We start from the raw sequence: 12,243 nt of genomic DNA on the forward strand, positions 1-12,243 counted from the left end.
GCTGCAGCAAGATCTCACCTCAAAACCTGGAAGGAGAAGATTTTCCTCCACAATAACTAATGAGCGTTGAAACTATTATGATGCCGGACAGCATGACTGGTACACGCTCCTGCAGCTTAATGTCCTTAGAATAGCAGTGACTTCATGCTTCAAGCCTGTTTCACACAGAAAAAAATTCCCTTTCTGTTGTAAACTTGTGCTTCTTTGAAGTGGTTAAAAAGAAATCATTTCCAGATAAAGAGCATTTCACAGTGGCGGGCCGCTCATGACACGGATTCTGGAGTGGGCTTGTGAATTTCTCCTTTGTTGACGGCGCCCTCGATAACTGCAGCGAGGCCGTGAGATTTCTCTCCTTCTCTCTCCTGCTAACACAAAGTCAGAGTCGCACCAAAACGGGGGGAGGACTGACATAAAATCCATATCGGGGGCAGCGCAGAGAGCACGAAACAGATGTAGGCGCATGTATCTGTGAATTCATGATGTGGAAAAAGTAAAGGATTAGTTGAGTATATAATTAATGAATATTAAAACGGCATGCACGTACGTAGGCAAAAAACCATGGCAGGCATTCCACACGAGCACTAGCTGCCATCAATTACACCTACTGCTGCTGAGACGGAGAGGGGTAGAGATGAGACTGTTTCGTGCGCGAATGCGAGAGCTCCTCCTCCCACACGCGCGTGCTACCGCCGGGAATCTTCTGCGGCACGTCCCGGCTCGCCGGCGCAGCGCTCCGCCCACACCGTCTTCCACACTACGTCCATCACAGCAGCGCGGTTCACCCGCCGTGCACCGGTCCGGCACTGAGACCGAGGGGCTGGAAAGCAGTCAGACATCCACATCTCATCATGGGAAAGGCCCTTCAAGAGTACACAGGAATCGCAATACAGTGCTCACTAATCTGGAGATGTGCAGGGGGGAGAAAGGATTGTTTATTATACGTTATATGTTCCAAGTTCACGCCAGCCGAATGAAACGCTGCATTACTTACGTGCTCTAGATGCTAGTTTCAGTGCACATCCTGTCGTAATATGCCTTACTAATAAATATTCATCTAATATTTCCTGTACTTGAAAATATGTAAGGCTGTATTTCAATGAGGCATGTGACACAGGACACAGGAAATGTATCTGCTCATTAAGTGGGGGGGGGGGGTTGGACTTGGACGATTTTGGAACTGCTGACACTACGGTTCCGCTTTATTTTTACAATCACTGATCTCCCTTCTTCCTGAATGCCAGACAAACGCAACCCAGCACTGGATCCTAGTAAATAACTCATTCCAATGTGATCAACAATCCCTCCTCTCTTCTCCCTTCTCTTATTCTCCCCCCCCCCCCCCCCTTTCCGTGGTCAGGGTGGGACATGCAGGAAATCTCAATCCTGCTCTCAGCAGGACTGCAACAAATATGGAGACTGGTGAGCAGAAGACAGAAACGGCTCTGCTAACATCCATTATCTGCTGGGAGTGCAGTATTACTGGCCGATGCTCCCCTGTGGAATGAAGTGAAGTTAATAGGCACATTTCCTGAATTGTTTCAGTGCTTTTAGTCACTCTACATTCCTTTTGTGGCTGCACCATGCCCGCAAGTGGATTTTGTGTGGGACAGGTGAGCAGAGGCCAAAGAGGTCATCTCCTAATACACACGAGTGGGGGCTTTATTGTCCATGTGTCACCTTTTGTGCCATGTTGACGCAACAGTTGCTATAGTGACAGAAACCAAGGAGAGGAATCTTCCTCCTTCACAAAAACAGCCCACGCGAGACTTAGAGCTGCATAACCGGCGATGTGTGGGACAGAAATTAAACCACGAAAAGACCATCCCACTTTTTCACTGTGGGAGTTCTCAATGGACATTGCCCCATAGAAAGGTGTCCTACCATATCTCAATTTTCCTTTTTTTTTATAGACAGCCGGTTGAATGCACGTGGTCGGATCGATACAACTGGGTAACCCCACACCACATTTCCCGGCTCCTCCAGAGTAAGATAAGATGGCCAAGCCCTAAACTTAGTAGGAATCTAATCACCCCTGACCTATCTTTCCCTGACCACCAATTAGCCACACTTCCTGCTTTTCTCAGCTTTTTAAAGAGTGCTGCTTCAGTATCAATGCCAATCAAGGATAAAAAAAGTGTTATGCTGCCAGGGAAAAATGGAGGAAACATTGTGCTGTGTTTTCCTCAGTGTGAATGGTCCGGCTGCACCCCAACAACCATAAACAGAACTAAGGCAATGTCTTTGCACAAAAAAGGGGTTTGTTCACAAAAGGCTACTGGGAGTGTACAAAATATCCACAAGCCCAACAGGCGAGTGAAAAATGAAAAGAGAGATAGAGTCCCAGCACATCTGAAGTAGAACTCCTTATACAGGCAGCTTCTCCAGAGGAAGTCTATACACAACCCTTTGACAGGTATGTGGAATTCTGAAATAAGAACTAAGATGCTCATGGTGACCAGCGCCCCCCACTGAGGGCAGAGGGACATCACAGTTGCGGAGTGACTGGCAGACAGGCCTCTGGTGGTGCTGGCCTTCTCCATTGACCTCTCTCACAGTGCTGTGCCCCACTGTGTTTCTCTCTCAGTGCTCCTTTGCGTTTCTGACCCAGTGTTCCATTGTGTTTCTGTCTCAGTGCTCCGTTGTGCTTCTGTCCCAGTGTTCCAATATGTTTCTGTCTCAGCGCTGTGCTCCATTGTGTTTCTGTCCCAGTGTTCCATTGTGTTTCTCTCCCAGTGCTCCATTGTGTTTCTGTCCCAGTGTTCCATTGTGTTTCTCTCCCAGTGCTCCATTGTGTTTCTGTCTCAGTGCTGGTTTATTGTGTTTCTGTCTGAGTGTTCCATTATGTTTCTGTCTCAGTGCTCCATTGTGTTTCTGTCTCAGTGTTCCATTGTGTTTCTGTCTCAGTGTTCCATTGTGTTTCTGTTTCAGTGTTCCATTGTCTTTCTGCATCAGTGCTCTACTCCACTGTGTTTCTGTTTCAGTGTTCCATTGTGTTTCTGCGTCAGTGCTGTACTCCATTGTGTTCCTGTCTCTGTGCTGTTCCATTGTGTTTCTGTCTCAGTGTTCCATTGTGTTTCTCTCCCAGTGCTCCATTGTGTTTCTGTCTCAGTGCTCCATTGTGTTTCTGTCTCAGTGCTCCATTGTGTTTCTGTCTCAGTGCTCCATTGTGTTTCTCTCCCATCGCTCCATTGTGTTTCTGTTTTAGTGTTCCATTGTGTTTCTGCGTCAGTGCTGTACTCCATTGGGTTTCTGTCTCAGTGCTGTTTTATTGTGTCTCTGTCTGAGTGTTCCACTGTGTTTCTGTCTCGGTGTTCCACTGTGTTTCTGTCTCAGTGCTCCATTGTGTTTCTGTTTCAGTGCTGTGCTCCATTGTGTTTCTGTCTCAGTGTTCCATTGTGTTTCTGTCTCAGTTCTGTTCTGCATTGTGTTTCATGCTATTATAAATTACATTTAAATGTGCCTATCTCAGGATACCATCAGGAAATGACTGATATATGCCACTGATAGATCTAATCATACCCTCCCCACCCAACTCGGACATCCTCTATACATTATACAATGCTTAATGCTAACACACAGTAGCGAGGGATTTGGTCCTAAAAAGTATATTTAATGGAGCATCATAAATTATGCTGATCAAGTTAGGTATTTAGCTGAATACACTTATGCTAGTTTAATCGTAGATTAGATCACAATAAGATGTTTCATGTTGTGACTCAGGAACCATTTTCAGCTGTCATTAATGAACTTGTGAATGAATAGCTAAAATAAAGATGATTATATGATTGGGCTAATTAATAATGAAGGGCAGAAGTTTTGTATGAAATGCAGAAACAAATATGGACCTCTTTGCCTTTGCCCACCCCGATTTTCCAGGAAAGGATTCAGGCAGATACACATATATCCTGTTTTCTGTGTTCATATAATGAACAATACCTATATGGCCACTCTGATTTATTGGCTGCTGTCATCCCCACCCCTCTTCTGCTTCCGTAACATTATGAATATTTCTTCAAATGTCAATTTTCCCCTTCTACTGTGGTTTCTGACTGTGGCACCTGTCAAGTTGATGGTAATGACCAAATTGAAAACAAGCTAAAATGGCCCCCTGTGACAGAGAACAGGAACACTTCACACTGTGAGTGACAGGCACGGACCAGAAAACGGCACAGGGTGAGTCCGCACCCGTTCCCTCCAACTGCCACGTAAAGGAGCACACCTGCTGCCGTCGTGTAGAAACGCGTGACAGGAGTTGAAAACACACCTGCGAGCAGGGGGGGAGAGGGAGGGCGTCAATCACAGACGAGTGCGGGGAATGGGCGTTGCTCGTGCCAGGGGCAAGTATTTCCATTCAGGGCTCACCTGAGGTGAGGAAGCATTCCTACGTTGCCCCAAGGTTTTTTAGCGTCTAGACGCCCTGATAAACAGACTGATCGCTTTGTTCGTGGATCCAAGATCAGAAACGAATGCTGATGCCCCAATGCGATACAATCTTCACACATAAATGAAATAAAAAATGAAGGAAAAAAACACTGGATTACCATATATTCAAGATTCGAAACAAATAAGATTGTATTGAATAGATTACTAAATTGTTTCAATCGGATTCTGTGCCTTCTGAATGCTTAAGGTCACCTTACATGGTATTAAAAATATACAAAAAAACAAAGCAAATAAATTCATACAGATGACATTGCTAGTTTGTTCCAAATAACACATACAGTTGCAGACAGTATCCAGTCAGACACGACTTTACTAGTGCACTGCACATACAGGACGTGATTATGTCCTGTTTATGTGAATTCTAGTTGAAGAGAGAAAAAATTGTGAAAGTATGTGGTATTTTACAGGAAACCAATGTAGTTTGGACAGAATTTTCATATAATGTCAACCTTCAGCTTTTCCCATCAGACCACCCCCCCCCCTCCCCCAGACACACACCATTTTATAACGCAAACTTCCTGCCCATTATCATCTCATCTTCTGAAGACAAGAGCAGAGAATTCAGACAGGCTGTCTGTGAGCGATATCGGCACTGCTGCATTCCTTCAGCAAAAAGCCAGAGACAAAAGACCGCTCTCTCTCTCTCTCTCTCTCTCTCTCTCTCTTCTCTCTCTCTCTCTCTCTCTCTCTCTCCCCCTCTCCCCCCTCTCTCTCTTTCTCTGTCTATCTCTCTCTATCTCTCTCCCTTCCTTTATGTCTCTTTGCAAACAGAGAGAAGAATGAGCTTTATACCTCCTGAATGCCCTTTCTCAAACAACCCTCTGTGTACACAAGGGCAACCACCACCAGTTTTCAATTAAATAAATGCCTTTGACTTTTAAATAAATGACAGGCATCTTACATTTTAGATACATGTATTGTCACATCTCTGGCTGGGACTGAACGATTTTGGAACCCAGCACTGACCTCGTCTCCACCAGGGAGAACTGATTAATTACATCAGTTTCACTCCTGGTTCTTCTCAGTGGTGTTATTTATGAATCACGTTCCCTATCTCCTGGTTACCAGCATTTTCCGTCTTTAAAGCCACATTGTAGCCTCCCTCCGAGCGTTGTTGCTCAGTGTTATTGTCTTGTTTTCTTTGGAGAGCGCAGATCACAGGATAACCGGATGGCACGTCCCGAACTCTAGCGGGGAATTTAGCCTAGCCTCTTAAAGGAAAACAGGCGGGAACAGAACAGGCAGTTCTGTGAGGATATGCAAGAAAGGCAAATTCTGACTAAAATTGGGCTGCAGTGATGACGGACTTAGCTTTGGAGTCCCGTTTTATAAATGATGCTGTTTCCTGTCAGATAAGCGGTGGAGATCTGCCTGCTGTTCCAGAGAGGATGGCGCAGTCTGGCTCTGTGCATACATCCGTCTCTCCCCACACCTTTTCTCATCTTTCCTCCTGCCTGCTGCCATATTGACATTGGCTGACTGGGTTTCAGGCTAATTTCTTAGAGCCATTAGCAAGACCTTATGCCTCACTGCCACAGAATAATAATGTCAGCAAGAAACCTGATGCCATACCTCCACCCCGTCCCCAAGCAGAAAGGAAAAATAAAACACAAAACAATGCATATTATGAAACTGACAGAATTTTATTTTTGGCCCAGAAGAAGAAGAAGAAGAGGAAGAAGAAGAAGAAGTTTTGTTCTTCAAATACAGCGTCAACCTGACTCAGAGGGCTACCACCCCAACACACATGCCTATTGTTTTGGATCGGTGAAAAGAAAACTTTTTTGCGCACAGTTGTTTTGTCGTTGTCACAATCATTTGAGGTCTGTGATTTTCATATGGACGCACACAGAGAGAAGCAGAGAGAAGCAGACGTAAGTGGAACAAGATTAAATGTGGTAATGAGAGGAGAGAAATGCATATGGGACTGCCATGTTTATGATGGATCATTTAAATTCAAGTTCTGGCAGTGAAAGAATAACACTAGTGGTATGAATGCTCACTGGAAAACAAATAAACAGCCTATACGTTTCCTTGGCAGCCAAAGACAACTCCGAATCCCTGATATGTTTAAATCCACAGGGAGCCCTCCACTGTGGCTGTTTTTAAAGCTCCCCTCACCGCCACCTCCTGTAATCAGAGCCGCGGTCTGCTCCAGCCCCCACTGAGTCCACCTCTCCCCTGACAGCATGCAAGCGGAGCACATACATACTCAGACAAGCACACGCGTTCCTCCTCGGGTTTAAATGGGGATACTGCCTACACCAACCTGCCTGTGTGTCCTTTTATGGCACGTTAAATCATTTCACACCTCTGTAAAATAAAGATTAGGACGAAGTTTTAAAATTTTTGTGCTGAAGTCTTGCACAAGTCTCTGGAAAACTACTGGAGGGATGGAACATCATTCTTCCAAAAGGTATACCTTCATTTGGTGTTTTGATGATTTCGGTGGAGAAAGCTGTCGAACACATTGGTCCGAAATCTCCCATAGGCATTCACTTGGGTTGAGATATGGTGACTGCAACGGCCATAGCATGTGATTCAATTCATTTTTATACTCATCAAGTCATTCAATGACCCCTCATGCCCTGTGAATGTGGTCATTGTCAACCTGGAAGAGACCACTCCCATGAGGATAGAAATGTTTTTTTTCTTTTTTTTGTATGATTTTATTTTTGTTTCATTATAAACACACAACATGATATCTTATACATTTATCACACACAAAACATCCTAGCATAAATACAAAACATCCATACATCACTAGACTTACATCAAAACATACAAATCCACATAATTGCTCAGTCCTACATATCTACTATATTTCCAAATCATACCCCCTATTCATTATAACAACTTAGCTATCCATTACCTTTTCACACAGCCTCTTTTGCAAATTGACACATTATCGATTTCATTTTTATCACTCCTCCAAAAAAAAAATATAGAATAGAAATAGAAATGGATAGACATGTATCATCATAGGATAAAGGTGCAAATAATTTTGTATTAATTTACAGAGACTCCTTGAAGTCCATTGTAACAAAATGTAACAAAATTTGGTACTACCCAGACCATAGCTTAAGGCCATCCTACAAAACTGCAAACCATACCTGAAGAACAAGTGATCAAGTGTCCAACTCCAACCCTAATAGAATAGCAGAGCTTATTACCTGAAATGGAATAAACTGTGCAGAGATCAATAATCTCTTCAGATCTTCACAGACTTGGCCTCTTTGGGAGAGTGGCCACATAGAAGCCACTTTTGCACAAGTCAAACATTATGTCATGCCTAGTGTTTGCCAAAAGCCTTGTGATAAACCCTGAGAACTTCTGGAAGAAGACTAGGTTCTTTGGCCTGAAAGCAAAGCTATGTTTGGTGCAAATCAAATGCAGCCGATCACCCAGGTAGCACCATCCCTGCCAGCAAGCATGGCGATGGCAGCACCATGTACTGGGTTGCTTTTCGGTGGGAGGGACCGGGAAGCATATTGCCATTAAGAGCAAGGCAAATGGAGGCAAATGCAGGCAAATCATTGAGGAAAACCTGTTTCAGTCAGCTAGACATCTGCATTTAGGGTGAAGATGTTTCAACAGTACAATGGCCCAAAGAGCATGAGAAAAACTACAAATAAATGGCCAAAAAACAAGGTCAGGATTCTGAAACTGCCCAACCGAAGGTCAGACTTAAATCCCATTGACAATCTGTGTTGACAGATAATAAGATTTCTGTCCACTGGTGATCTCTGTCTAACTAAATGAAGGAATGGGCAAAAAGTACAAAATGTATCTAAATGTGTAAAGCGCATATAGACACAGCTGAGAAGATTCACAGCTGCGATTGCTGCCAAAGTCCTGTCTACAAAGTACTGGGGGCGGGAGTGAACACATTTATTTACTTTTTCATTTACCTTTATTCAGCCAGGATAGGCTCACTGAAATTAAATATCTCTTTTTCAAGAGCAACCTGGTCAAGACAGGGAGCAGCAAGTCAATTACACAGTCACAGACAGAAAGCATACAGCAAAATACAGCAAAATGAGTTTAAATCATTTTCGTAAGTATGGTACATAGCACTAAATCTAGTCTGAACATGGAAATGTTATCGAGACCACCTCTAGATCCTTAGCAATAGATGTAAAAACACCAAGAGAGAACGGCCCAGCAATTTTCAAAGCATCTTGTAACACATTCTATGAGCGAGGGAGCAGAATACATGAAAGCCCTTTTCCTCAGCTCCGTACGGACATTAGGGACAGACAACAGGAATAAATCCTGAGAACGTAGACAATGACCTCCAGCACTTTTCTGTGAAATATAGCTACATAAGTAAGATTGCAGTAGACTGAGAATTGCCTTGTGAATAAAAATGTACCAATGACTTAATATATGGGTGCCTAGTGCAGCCCAGCCAACCTGAGCATGCAGATTCCATGGTGCACGTGTTCCTTACAGTTGGTGATGACTCTTAAAGCTCCATGATGCAGAGTATCAATGGTTTGAAGACTCTGGTGGACACCTGTAAATATAAAACATCACAGTGGTCACGTACAGAAATAAAAGTCTCTTTTTGGCTAAAATAAAAATCCAGCGTCAGCTTCAGTTTCTGGCCAAGCTGCTGAGACAGACTCAACCTCATTGCCCTGAAGAGCAAAAATACCTGGAAAGTTTGCTGACCTTTTTCTTGATTTTGGAGAACACCACAAGTTAATTTTGCCAGCGCCGAGGACAGGTTTCAATTGACATAAGGTACAGTACATTGCAGAATGTCAGATACAGTTTGCAGGTTCTCAAATGCTAAGCCAAGACTTGGTGCACAATAATAAATAACAGTGTCATCAGCATATAAGTGCAGATTTAACACATTGTGAAGCATGAGACCATTAGATTTGATGCAATGAGTTCTGTCTAAGAGATAGACCATCAACAGTACACTCTGAAAGTCCTATGCTCAGCCATCTCTGTCTCAGAATGCCATGGTCAACTGTGTAAAATGCTTTCGAAAGTTCTATAAAGAGAGACACAATGCTCTTTATTATCAAGGGCACAGGCAATATCATTAACCATCTTTATGGCTGCTATAATTGTGCTATTTTTTTTTTTCTGAAGCCTGATTGGCGCATAGACAAAATATCATTTGCATATAAATCTTTCTTTTGCTGCTCACTAACAAGACCTTCAAGTACTTTAGCTAGTGGAGAAAGCATTGAAATTGGTCTGTAATTACATAGAAGAGTTGGATCTCTCCATTTTAGTAGTGAGCAAACATATGCTGACTTCCACCTTCTACCTTGGAATTTAATCACATTCAAGGGTAAGATTAAGAAGATAAGACTATGGTTCAGCAATTATATCAACTGGAAAAAAAATGGTCAAGATCAGGACCAGTTGGCTATCAAGGGTCTAAGGGGCGTTATGTACTGTACTTCCTGCACTGAAAAAGCTGAGAAACTGAAAGTTTGACCACTAGAAAGTTGTTCATCTGCACAGGGACGTAGGCCTACATCAAGAGAAGAGACAGAAAACAAACAGCGAGCCAGAACATACAAAGTTCTCATTAGAGCAGTTCAGCATTTCACATTGATCATACAAAGCAACAGATTCCTTAATTTCACAAGGAGGCGAAAGGCTGCTTGTCTGCTTGGACTTGCGTCACAATTCATTGCACATCACAATAGAGGAGTATACATCTCCAATTGCAGTTGCCTAGGTCTTTCCCACAGACTTCCATGCTGACATTACCTTAGCCACCATTCCCTGTGGAACATGAGCAAGTTCAGGAACCTCCATCACTGAAGCTTCTGCTGAATGTGCCCCAAATAACCACCTCTTTCTCAAAGCCACTGAGATGTTTTCTTATAGCCATAGAAGGCGAAATAATGGGCTATGGGTATACCCGGTATATTTATACACAACTGTGAGCATGCTTTGCTTAATATTATGTGGCAAGCGATCCTACATGTTATTTATGTGTGGGCCCATATGTCGGGGTATCAAGTTCGAATAGTTTCATAGTTGAATTTGATATGCGACTGCCAAAATACCACACCGTAAATATTAGTATAGCCAGTGTTTCAGAGGTGAGGTGTCCTCACTGCAAAAATACAGTAGTTGTTTTCTCCCATCAAAATAAAACACCACAGGCTAAACAATTATATAACATAATAGCCTATAGCAGCAGTCATTGCTGCAGTCATGTGGGAGGGTAAGTTATGGAGCTTCACAGATTCACTGGCCCAATTTCGGTATGAGAGCTGAAACTACCTGCTGCATGATCAACGTAATTAATTACAACTGATTGATGATTAACAATGTACATGATTCGGTTCTTTCAAAATTCAAAGTCTCGTACAAGCTGCAAAAGTTAAGAGAGTAATAATGTTTTTCCTACTGCTCTGACATAACATTGCTTGCTTTTAGAATTTTATAGATTTGGTTTGGTTCGTATGGGAAGAGCTCCAGTGCAGCAGTAAACCTCCACACACCAATGAGTCAGGCAGACCGAAATGCTTTTTCCTTTGTTTTGGCAGGACCGCAGCTCTCAGATTCAGCGAACCTAAATTGACCGTTTACTTGCTGACCTCACAGCAAAAACAGGAACACACAACACTGGAAGCAGCATGATGTGATTGTGCACCGCTGAAAGATGGGAGGAGCCTCGCTCCCTCGGCACACTTTAGACCCACCCGGGTAGGCTGCTCAGAGACTGTTACCGCGGTAACATGGATCCCAGTGCCCTCTGGTTCAATGCGCACCTGATCTGGCCTCTTTTCTCTATCGACCATACTAGTTAGCAGTATCCGGTCCTCCAAGGTTAGGGACTTTCCCTCAAGCACTATAGTCTCTGCACACAAGAATAAATGGGCAGAAGACTACTGATCAATACCATTATAGTACGGTGCGGTTTTTACCGCATTGACATGTCATATAGGCTAGATTACATCTAAACAAGGCGCGGTTCAGGATTTAGTATGTTTCAGTCATTGATTTTCTTTCCTGAAAAATGGCCCATAAACAGACTGCATATAAACAGTTCAGACAGATGTCTACTCACTCCCCTCCCCTAAAAATGGTGTTGCCTAACAAGTGATTTCTTGATTCTTATTTTAATTTAGCCCTGCTTAGTGCTTACACACTGACTACGGGACACGGGAAGCACGCTATATCTGCTCGATCTCACCAGGCCCAGAAAAAAGCTGTACGGAGGCGTCATACAACAATTATGGAATGAACAGTCACGTGGAACGTACACATGGGCTCCTCTGCTGCCTGTTTCTATACAGCCCTGCTTTTCATTACATAGAAGTATCGCTATTCGCAACTCTGGCTGGCTGCCAGCTCGTCCTCAGGGTACCCCAGCTCTCATTAGGTCACTGCTTACCGTAAAGCTTGCCAAAGCGCGGCAGTATACTCCCTCCCCTCATCCCACGAGCGACTAGGCGGGAGACAGATGGTTTTCCTTACATATGTACATTGTGCAGAAGTCAACAACATCTGCAGTCCAAAAATAAAACCCAATTCAAGCAACTGTTTTTGTTTTGCGTCAAATATGATAATACTATGTAGCTTTAGACAAAAAGTAAAACGTTGTGAATGCAAAAATCAACTGAGAAAGTGTGAACGAAGGACGTAGAAATGGAAGCACTGTAGAGCAGTTGATTTTTGATTAGTATACATATAATATATATGATATTGATTTATTGGTTTAAATAGGCCTACTGTACTTACAGTTACTATTTTCAACTTACTATAACTATTATGATATTTCAAACCTTGAACTGTGAAGGATTTAAGATTCCT

This window comes from Anguilla anguilla, chromosome 5 (genome assembly GCF_013347855.1).
Source record: "Anguilla anguilla isolate fAngAng1 chromosome 5, fAngAng1.pri, whole genome shotgun sequence".
Classification (NCBI taxonomy): domain Eukaryota; kingdom Metazoa; phylum Chordata; class Actinopteri; order Anguilliformes; family Anguillidae; genus Anguilla; species Anguilla anguilla.